Raw genomic sequence first — 10844 nt, forward strand, 5'->3', positions numbered from 1 at the left:
AGCTCACATACACATATCAATACATAACATTAACACAAACATAACAATATTATCACACATCCTCTTCATAACACACTTAACACACATTCATTTTTAAATGCATAATACACATTAATTATTAGCACATATATACATATGAATAGATATTATTAACACAAACATAATAATGTTATCACACATTTATACTAAAACACATACACACATTAATTAGTAACACGCTTAAAACACGTAATACACCCTAACAATGTAATGACACACATAACACATTTATTAATAGCACGCATAAACACATTAAGAAATAAGATTAACACACTTTCATATCAAAAGACATGGCATGCATACATTAATAACACGCATAATACACATTATTTAATAACACACATTCATTTTCAAATGCATAATACACCTTAATTATTAGCACATATATACATATGAATACATACTATTAACACAAACATAATAATGTTATCACACATTTATACTAAAACACATAACACACATTAATTAATAACACACTTAAAACACGTAATACACCTTAACAATGTAATGACACACATAACACATTAATTAATAACATGCAGAAACACATTAAGAAATAATATTAACACACTTTCATATCAAAAGACATGACATGCATACATTAATAACACGCATAATACACATTATTTAATAACACACATTCATTTTCAAATGCATAATACACATTAATTATTAGCACATATATACATATGAATACATACTATTAACACAAACATAATAATGTTATCACATATTTATATGAAAACACATAACATACATTAATTAATAACACACTTAAAACACGTAATACACCTTAACAATGTAATGACACACATAACACATTAATTAATAACACGCATAAACACATTAAGAAATAATATTAACACACTTTCATATCAAAAGACATGACATGCATACATTAAAAAATTAAACATGCAATAAATTAAAATATTGCAATGTTAACTTTTATAACTTTGAGAGAGAGAGAGAGAGAGAGAGAGAGAGAGAGAGAGAGAGAGAGAGAGAGAGAGAGAGAGAGAGAGAGAGAGAGAGAGAGAGATGCCTACATGAATACTTAAATGAGACACATGATCAAAGTGCTAGAATTTCAACTTTCTAATTAACTTTATGAGAGAGAGAGAGAGAGAGAGAGAGAGAGAGAGAGAGAGAGAGAGAGAGAGAGAGAGAGAGAGAGAGAGAGAGAGATGCACCTGAGAAGTATTGACGATGACAAAAGAGTAGAGTTGATGACAAAAGCAAAAGTACAAAAATTGCATGAAAAAATGGAAATGATGTTAGAGAGCAACGTCAAATATATTTAAGTGCATCATAAACATTGGCAATGTAATAATGCACATTAATTATTAACATGCCTACACACATCCCCCTCTCTCATTCTTCACAATGGCATTCACACAACACACACGCACTCACTTGCACTCACACACACACATACACATGCACATGCGCGCGCACGCACACACACACACACACATGATATGTGTACACACAATGGCATGCACACAACACACACGCATGCACTTGCACACACACACACACACACACACACACACACACACACACATGATATGTGTACACACAATGGCATGCACACAACACACACGCACACACTTGCACTCACACACACACATACACATGCACATACACTCACACACTCACACACACACACTCACACTATGTGTACACACAATGGCATGCACACAACACACACACACGCACATACTTGCACTCACACACACACATACACATGCACATACACTCACACACTCACACACACACACACACACACACACACACACACACACACACACACACAATGCACATACACTCACACTCACTCACTCACTCACTCACACACACACACTCACTCACATTGATGATCATCAGCCCCGCAGGCAGATGATCATCAGTTCGGTAGGCAGATTCGTCAAAGTAGCGCGGGAAAGTCTTGCTCCTTATATAGAGCTGCGCAGCTTGCGTGCGTAGCTCGAGGAGGAGGGTCGTCAGCCGAGGCGGGGGAGTCGAGACTCGTGCGTAGCTTGAGGAGGAGGGTCGTCGGCCGAGGCAGGGCTGCAGGTTGAGGAGGACTTAGGAGGGTCATCGGCGCGGCACCCTTTTCGCGGTGAGGGGGTGCTGGACAAGTGGCACCCCTGCGATTCAGTCAAGGGGAGGTCAGGGGCTGCAACATGGCAGCTCCCAACCTCCCCTTAACTAATAATAGAGATAGGATATGATCTTGGAAAGGGGAAAGGTAATGCGAGTCTTTGAAAATTTGTATGTGGCTTAAGAGAGAGAAGATTTTTTTAAAAAATTATGCATCTTGCCTACGTCAGCCGCCCTCGCTACTGTGCTTTGTGCAATGTGGATCATTGCGAAGCTCGTGAGACTACACTTCACTCACTTCGTTTTTTTTTCTCAATATGATTATATATTTTAAGGTGCATTGCGAGCACAAAGATATGAATCTAAAGCTTGAATATTTCCAAAGGAATTCAACGCCATGTACCCATTGTAAAACCCAACTCAAAGTCTTCTTACAATTAGTAGTTTGGAATACTCAATACATTGCAAACGTTCTTTTTAAAACACATCACAAAGTACACATTGCACCCAATAGTTAATTGTAGCATAGTTTCTGAAGGAAAGAAAAAAGTACATGTAAAACTATAGAACCATTCAAAATAGTTTTTTTCTACAAACGGGCGTTGTTAGTGAGGATCCATGACATTGTGTAGTAGTGATGCTCTCATGTTTTTTCCACACAATGGTTGTGATGATCACACTCTTTGAGCTTCTTTTTTCTTGGAAAGAAAATGTTAATCACATATCAATGGAGACTTGTATCAAAGAAGAATTAAAATCAAAAAGATTATGTAGTTACATTTACTTGAATTAGAAGAAGGCACACGAATCTCACCTCCATCAGACACAATAATGTCAATGTGCAATTGATACCCTAACCAGACATGAAATATCTATGAATTCATGATGCTAGGAACATCATGGGATGCTCAAAGATTTTTTTTTTGAATCAAGAATGCATCCAATGGGGCAAAAACATAAAAGCATTAGAAATCTTAGTCAACGTGCTTACAAAGGTAGTGTCTACTTCAAGAAGTGATTGGGACAACAAGCTAATGGCGGCCTTGTGGGCCTATTGCACAGCTTATAAAACGGCTGTAGGATAGACGCCTTTTAGGCTGACGTACGGAACTGAAGCCATTTTACCCTTAGAATTCTTCATTCCTAGCTTAAGAATAGCAGTTCAGGAGCATTGGGAGGGAAGAGAGGCTTGGACCAATCGCTTAGTGGAGTTAGAGCGCCTAACGGAGACCCGACTCCTCGCCACTCACTCTCTGATTTGTGAGAAGGCTCGATGAAAGATGTGGTTTGACAAGCATGTCAAACATCGAAACTTTGAACAAGGGGACCTTGTTCTGCTATGCTCTGTAAAAGGACATAAACAGAAGATGAAGTTTCGGGGGCTAGGGCCTTTCAGAGTACACATGATTGGTAGAACATGGAATGTTGAGTTAGAGACACTTGAAGGCGAAGGAATAGGCTTTTTTAATGGCAGTCGCATAAAGAAGTACTATCCTCCTTCTCATCCATTACATGAGCCACCCATGCTAGAACCCCCAATGAACGTCTGCATGGCTACTATAACCGACCTTACAGATCAGGATGAAGAAGCAGTGGCACCGACGCATCTACGAATCACAGTCACAGCAGGAGCGACGTATTCTTTCGATGCCTTGATTGATGAAGGTGCCGACTACAACATCTTGACGCATGACCATTGGACACGCATTGGTCAACCGAAACTACAGCCCACTAATGCCAAACTCACCCCGTTTGGGGGTAATGCTTATTCACTCCTAGGGAAGTGCAAGGTAGTCGTTTCTATCGATTCTGAAAGTTTACCAGCTTTCTTCCATGTGTTGCCTGACACTAAAGGAGCCGGTAATATGTCATTATTAGGTCGTACTTTCAAGAAGCAAACGAACTGTAATGTGGATTACAACCTAAACCGCATTCATCTTGCTATAGGCAATGTACGTATAGTGATGACTTTCATCAAGGGCTGTCCTGACTCCTCCACCATTAGGAAGCCATCGGTAGAAACCCCTACGACCACGCTTCAGCCCAAGTCTAAACAGAAGAAAACTAAGGCCTCATGCCAAGCTCTCGACCCTAGGCCCAAACCCTCCAAGAGTGCTCACAAGGCCAAGGAGTCCAAGCTTATATGGGTGCCAAAATGGCAAAGACCACATTCGGGTAGACCACCCAAACGTGATTCTAAACGCCAAAATAATCAGCCATCACGGCCTAAGAGGCAGTCTAGACGCTATCGACATAGACACACAACCACGCCGCAATGGATCCCCAAAGATCTCTTGCGAGCACAAGGATACTAAGAGGGAAACCCTTGGATTTGGGTGCTTAAAAATGGCAAGTTTAAAAGCTTATCTACAAGCAATCTCACCCTAGTGAGGGAGGCTTGCACACATGGTGCCCAGGGCATAGTCAGCAAATCATTGCCCGCTGTGGCTAGTAAGCCCCAGCTTATCTATCGACCAAAGCAAATGCCACAAGCCTTAGACTTACCTAATCCAGAGAACTTAAATACCCCCATGACTGCTCACTCAGAACCCAACACAACTCCCACGTCCCCAGAGCTTCCTACAGCATCTCAAAGTGCTTCGGAGTGCAAAGCCACACCTGTGACACCAATGATGGAGTCACCACTATCCAGTCCATTTGCACCATTCCCACCAGCAGGTTTTAAACCTTCCTACGCGGTACGACCTTTCCTTTCCTTGGCTAAAGACCTCGCCGTGACTTCTGGGGATGACTTAGTAACCTGCATCAAGATGTTGGACAAAACTTTCACTACATTCGCTAGAAGTTATGAGAGGCTAGACCTAGGTCGTCTTGACAAAACACTTGCTTCGGATGTTCGTGCATTACCATGCACTTGGGAAGAATACGAACTTATGACCGGTAAATTCCCTAAAATTGCTGCTGAACTGATAGCAAACGACGAAATCTCAAAGGAGCAAGCTGCCCTCAGAAGACTAATCACTTCATATCGTAAGCCTCCTCGTTCTGTTCTTGAGCACAAGTTGCAAGAGCTCATGCAGATGGCAAGCTCGCCTTCCACGTTCTTGCAACAGTGGTTTGCTCTGAGAATCCAATGGGAGAAAAAAGGTTGCCGGATAATGACCAATGCTAAGCAACACAGGGCAGTTAAAACCATCAAATATGACCCTACTTATGTGGCACCTATCTCGTTTAGGGTTTTGGCCATCACCTGCAACCAGCATTTAGACGACCATGTGCTCGCTCACCCTTACATTGACCAATTCCTTAGGGAAGAGGAATTACATGTTGCAAGCCGCCTTAATACTGGAGATCTCTTTCACGATGTCTTGACCTACATCTCCCAAGTCTCCATCCAACCATCTACTCTTGATTGTCATGCCCAACTCGAATACAATCCAAGCTTCTATGATTGGTTATTGGCTAAGTAAGTCAATCCACGAAAAAGAGCATTTGCCTCGTACTTCCTGTGCTAATCCTAGGAAGGATTCCTTAAAAGATCCAAGACGGGGGGGAGCAATGTGAGCAAGAGCAGAGCAAAATGAGAGTCATGCTATCTAGCAGAATGTTATGATTAATTGAGTTTCAATGGAAGATACTGCAAAGGGAAAACAATAGCAATTGCTGCTATGAGCCTGTCTCTAAAATTCAAGCCTCTAAGCAAGTATACCAATTTTTGACACATACATTTTTCTCTCAAAATTGAGTTTTGTTAGAAATAAGCCGATTTTTAAGCATTAATGTTGGCATGGTGTGTTGACAGGTAACCACCATGGTAGGACAAGACAAAGGGGGAAAACTCCCATTTTTCGAAAAAGAGATGACCAAGTTTGGCATCAACGTCGAGACACGAGGATTCAGTCAATTCACCTTTAAGCACACGCTGAACCTGGATGAGGCTATCTTGGAGGAACCTGCAGTCAAAGAATTGGTGGACAGATGCCACCTCCACAAGTATGTGGAAAAGGTGGGGTAAGCCATGGATTACGACGTGTGTTGAATTTCTTAGGAACTTTGACAAGGACAGGAATTGTTGCACCATCACAGTGAGGACAGAGGAGCAGGAAAGAAGAGTTGAAGTGCCCCTCAATGTGGCAATCGTAGAGAAGGCCTTGGGGCTCGTACCCAAGAAAGAGAGGCGGCCGAGAAGGGATGTTTATGCCATGCTAGGGGTAAAGAAAGAAAAGGTGCACACAATGGATGGAATCAGCTTGGTTGACATCCCGGATCCAACAGTGAAGGTGCAAGCGAAGATGATCCACACACTCTTCTCGGGCCAAAGGTACAATGCATTGATGAACAGGATCGGGGTCCCGTTGTTAGAAAGCATCGCAGCAGGAGTCCCTGAGGAGGTAGACTGGAATGGATTTGTGCAGAAAACCATTCAAAGCTCAACTGCCCTTCTCACTCCAGCAGAAGCACCAGCAGGAGGAGAATCCCTTGCCTCAACAACACGCTCCACAAGGAAGAAACCTGCCTTAAAGGCGGCCACAATTAGATATGGTGGTGTTTTGACAGCCATCATAAATGAAGCAATGAAGGATGCTGGAGTCATGGAAGAGCAAGCTGCACATCAAAGCCCACCGCATCAAAGCCCACCTCACCACGAAGGAGAAGAATCAAGTGAAAGAACGATAAGTGACAAGGGAGAACATGAGGTGCCGCCTACATAAGCAAGCAAACCAGAAGGACAAAAGAAAGGGGACAGGAGACAGAAGGAAAGGAAAGAGGAATTAAGCAAAGAAGAACGAGCTGAAATCAAGAGGGCTCAAAGAGATTCTAGGAGGGCTGAGGAAGAAAGAAGGAGGAAAGAGGAGGAAGAGCTTGCAAAGATAAGAGAAGAATCAAAGAAGGCAGAAGAGGGCAGGAAAAGAAGGGCGGAAGAAGAAGCTGAAGAGCAGAGACTGAAGGAGTTGGCCGAGTTGGCAGAGGCTACACGAAGATCTGTGGAAGAGACCCACGGGGGTGGAGAGCTCGAACCTATGAGTCCCCATCATAAAGCCGAAGCTAGTTCAAGTGTGGAAGCAACTCCAGTGGCTGTAGGCAAGGGCAAGTCCCTACTACATCCACTTCCTTCCTCTTTTGTGCCTGCAACGACTGAAACCACGACTACAACCACCACACAACCCACACCTCCCCTCGACGCGGCACAACTAATGAACATGATGCAAATGCTAGTGAGCAAAGTGGCCGAGATCGTGCCAAAAATCAGATTGAAAAGGCCCGCTGCTACAGTTGTAGAGTCACGGCAAGACCCTAAAAGACAGGCTGGAGGCATCAACCACCACACCCCATACTCCCATGCCTGCCGACACTGACTATGACGCATATGTGGCTGAGCTACTGGCACAACTAGACAAGGCGAAGGAAGAGAAGAAAGTGGCCTTGATGGAGCTAGGAAAAGAAAAAGAAACGTCAGCTACTCGTAGGCTAGAAGTCTCAAGGCAGGGAGCCGACCGACGAAGAGAAATGAAGGCCTTGCAGGACCAGCTAGTAGCAAAAGCAAAGGAAGCCCAAGACAACGAAAGCCGCCTTAGACAAAGGTTGGAGGACGAAGAGCAGAACCTGGTGGCAGAGAAAAGAAGTCTAAAGCTACTAGTGCAGCAATACAATGATCTACAGCAAAAGGTCGCTCAAGTGGAAATGCTAAGACATGAGGTTCAAGAAGGTGAAGCCAGTACACCACAAGAACATACCATGGAGCTCCGTTTGTGGCAGGAGCTAGAAGAACAAAATAGATTAATAAGTGAAATCGAGTTTCTGAAGAGTGAAGGGCCAAGAGTCTCAGCAGTAGAAGCAAAACGGCTACAAGATGAAGCACAAAGATTACAAGATGTGTTGGAGATCTCCCAGGAAGATGTAGAGGCCCTCATGGCCATGGCTTTCAATCAAAAAAGGCTATTCCTTGCTTAGATCCAAAGCCAATAGCAGCTGGTGCAGGAAAAATTAGAAGTACTGGCCAAGGTGCAACAAAGGCTCAGCATTGTAGATCAAGCCAAAGGGATTGCTGAAGAGCAGCTAGCTCAGAAGTCAAGAGAAAGGAACCAGTTGTGGTTTTTAACAAATGAGCAGCAAAGGTAGTGACCACCCTGGCGAGCCAACTGGAGGAAGAGAGAAAAAGGATGGAAGAAAGAGCTATGGATTGGGAAAGGAATAATTTTGACATGGTGAGAGACTTGACTGAATGCTTGGCAGTGGTGGCAGAATGCGAAAGGGTGCTTGCAGAAGCCAGAGTTGAAGCTGCCAAAATAACTACTAAAACACAACGACATGCCTTCCTCAACACGATACTCCATGTCACACAAGCTGAGGGCGATGATCCAGTGGAAAAGGTGAAAATAAAGTTGGAGCTGACCACCTGAGCTCTAAGATATGGTCTTCAAGAGCGGGAGCTCCCAACGAGTACAGGGATCACTAAGGAGCAACAATTCCACCACTTACGCTATACGGGCCTTTCCACTGCTGAGCTCAAGGAGCTAGGTTTTGAGGAGCATGAACATCCACCACCACCACTGCCAGTCATCCCATCTGTGGTTGAGCGACATGTCAAAGAGGGTCTAGATTTCGAGCAAGGTGATGAAGAAGAGCAACAAAGAATGCCGAGTCCGCCTCGACCTGATCTTCGACAGGAAAAACCTGCAGATGCCCATCTGCCTGAGCATATAGTTGCAACAAGGAGGAGAAGACAAGAATTAGCTGAGGAGGCCCAACGCCGAGCACGCACAATTCCAAGACAACTTCCTGAAGAGCCCATGCCACTGAGAGGTGATGCACATCTTGTAGACTGGCCCCAGGAGTTGGTCATCTGGCGCGTCAGCAAGAGTTCCAGAAAAGGCTGTTTGAGCTCTCATTTGCTTTCCCACGCTCTCTGGACCGGGCCTGCCTCTAGGAGTCTTAGCCAAGATCAAGGATCTGGCTAATGAACTTGCAAACAGGTGGATTAAAGAGAGGAGCCTGATAATAACTAGGTGGCGACAAGAACCACATGATTACTGGGAAGATAAGGTCAATCTGGTTCCCAAAACCGTCCAAGGCTACGAGGCACAGCCGAAATGGCGGAGGAGGATTTGGGACACCAATTTTGATGCATGGACCACCTTTTGCAGTTCACTCCCCGAAGAGCATAATGATCCTATCTACATGCCCTACCCCCGTAGGCATGGAGTGGACTATGATAGAGACTTGCATGGGTATTACGACTTCCCAAAAATATATAATGTAAATGCTAGGAGCCCTGAGGAATGCTTAGTGTTTAGGTTAGAAGATATACTTCCTTCTATAAATCGTTTCCTTGCAAACTTCTCTTCCTGCCCAGATCTAGCATTTTTGACCACTTGTAATTACCTCCGACTTATCAAATTCCTGCTATTCCAAAAACCCACAGCAGAGGAAGCCCATCTCCCCTCACTCTTCTTTGATATCAACCTAGGAATAGATAGTAGAGCTATGAGTAGGTTAATGATGCAGGCTACTCTCATTCCTTCCTTCTGTCTAGAGCTCTTAGAAAATATGAGTGACACCCGCTTCACAAGGTGTAATCACCCTTTCTTGTCAACGACTCCTCTGAGAGCTAAGGCCGATATTAAAGAATACCTACAAAGTCACACATTCTTATCTCAATGCCTGTGACTGCCTCGTGATTAAATGGGTGTGATATGCCTTGACAATTGTACTCCCTCTCTCATTCTTAGAGAGATGACTGGAGAGAAAGACAAGAGCAAAAAATAGCAAAGCTGAAAGATGAATCTACTACTAAGCAAGTTAACAAGGAGAACACTTCACATGTGCTTACAATCTCCCTTTATTGTTATTGTGCACCACACTCACTGCATCTAGGTTCTCCCTAGCCCCTTCCCCACTTCACACTTAGGGCACATCAAGGGTAGGACTTTCAGACCTGTCACCCTAAGTTTTGCACCGCACCTCCAACGATACATGAACTGGGTCCTCAAGTGTGGGACATTACCAAGGGCTTGCCCAAGGTTAGACCCATCTCCCAGTTCCACTGGCATAGGTACCATACACTACATAGTGAGACAGACACACCTCCTAGGAAGTGCACAACTTTTCTTGCAGGTTATGTTCGTGTTTCAAGAATTGGCTGCTTGGCTGAAGAAGATCATCCACTACATCCTCCAATGACAAGGAATTTTTCCATGAGTCGGACATGACTCCATTACTGCAACTTCAGGAGCTTCGCTGCGAAGGTTTAAATGGCTCAACAAATTTCATGTTGCCAATCATCCGCCTACTGATGGCTGCCATGACTGAACCAAATCAAGCAAAAGGAAAACCCAGTGATGGATCTACCATTGGCTTAGAATTTGGAACCTCATCTTCCAAAGATGCATGCCTACCGCCTCAAGATCTACAGATTGCTTATTGATTCCACAAGCCTGAAGATTTTCAATGCAAGGTTCAAGATCTTCAGCTCAGCACTGAAGATCTTGAAATCAAAGCTGAAGATCTTCAAATGGAAGACAAGGATCCTCAGGATAACAAGATCTTCAAAAGAAAGACAAAGATCTTCCATGCAAAGACAAAGCAAACCTTTGTCAAGATAGAGTTCAGGGGGGTTTCTCCAGGATAAATCCCTCCAACACTATTCTCCTAAGGGATTGCTTATTGATCAAGCGTTTCTGTTGACCAAAGGATAACCGGCTACCTATTTTCCACCAGCCAATTGGAACCTCTATCAGCCG

The sequence above is a fragment of the Lygodium microphyllum genome, chromosome 4 (assembly GCF_053477565.2).
Source record: "Lygodium microphyllum isolate KBCC chromosome 4, Lygodium_microphyllum_v1.1.10, whole genome shotgun sequence".
Lineage (NCBI taxonomy): Eukaryota > Viridiplantae > Streptophyta > Polypodiopsida > Schizaeales > Lygodiaceae > Lygodium > Lygodium microphyllum.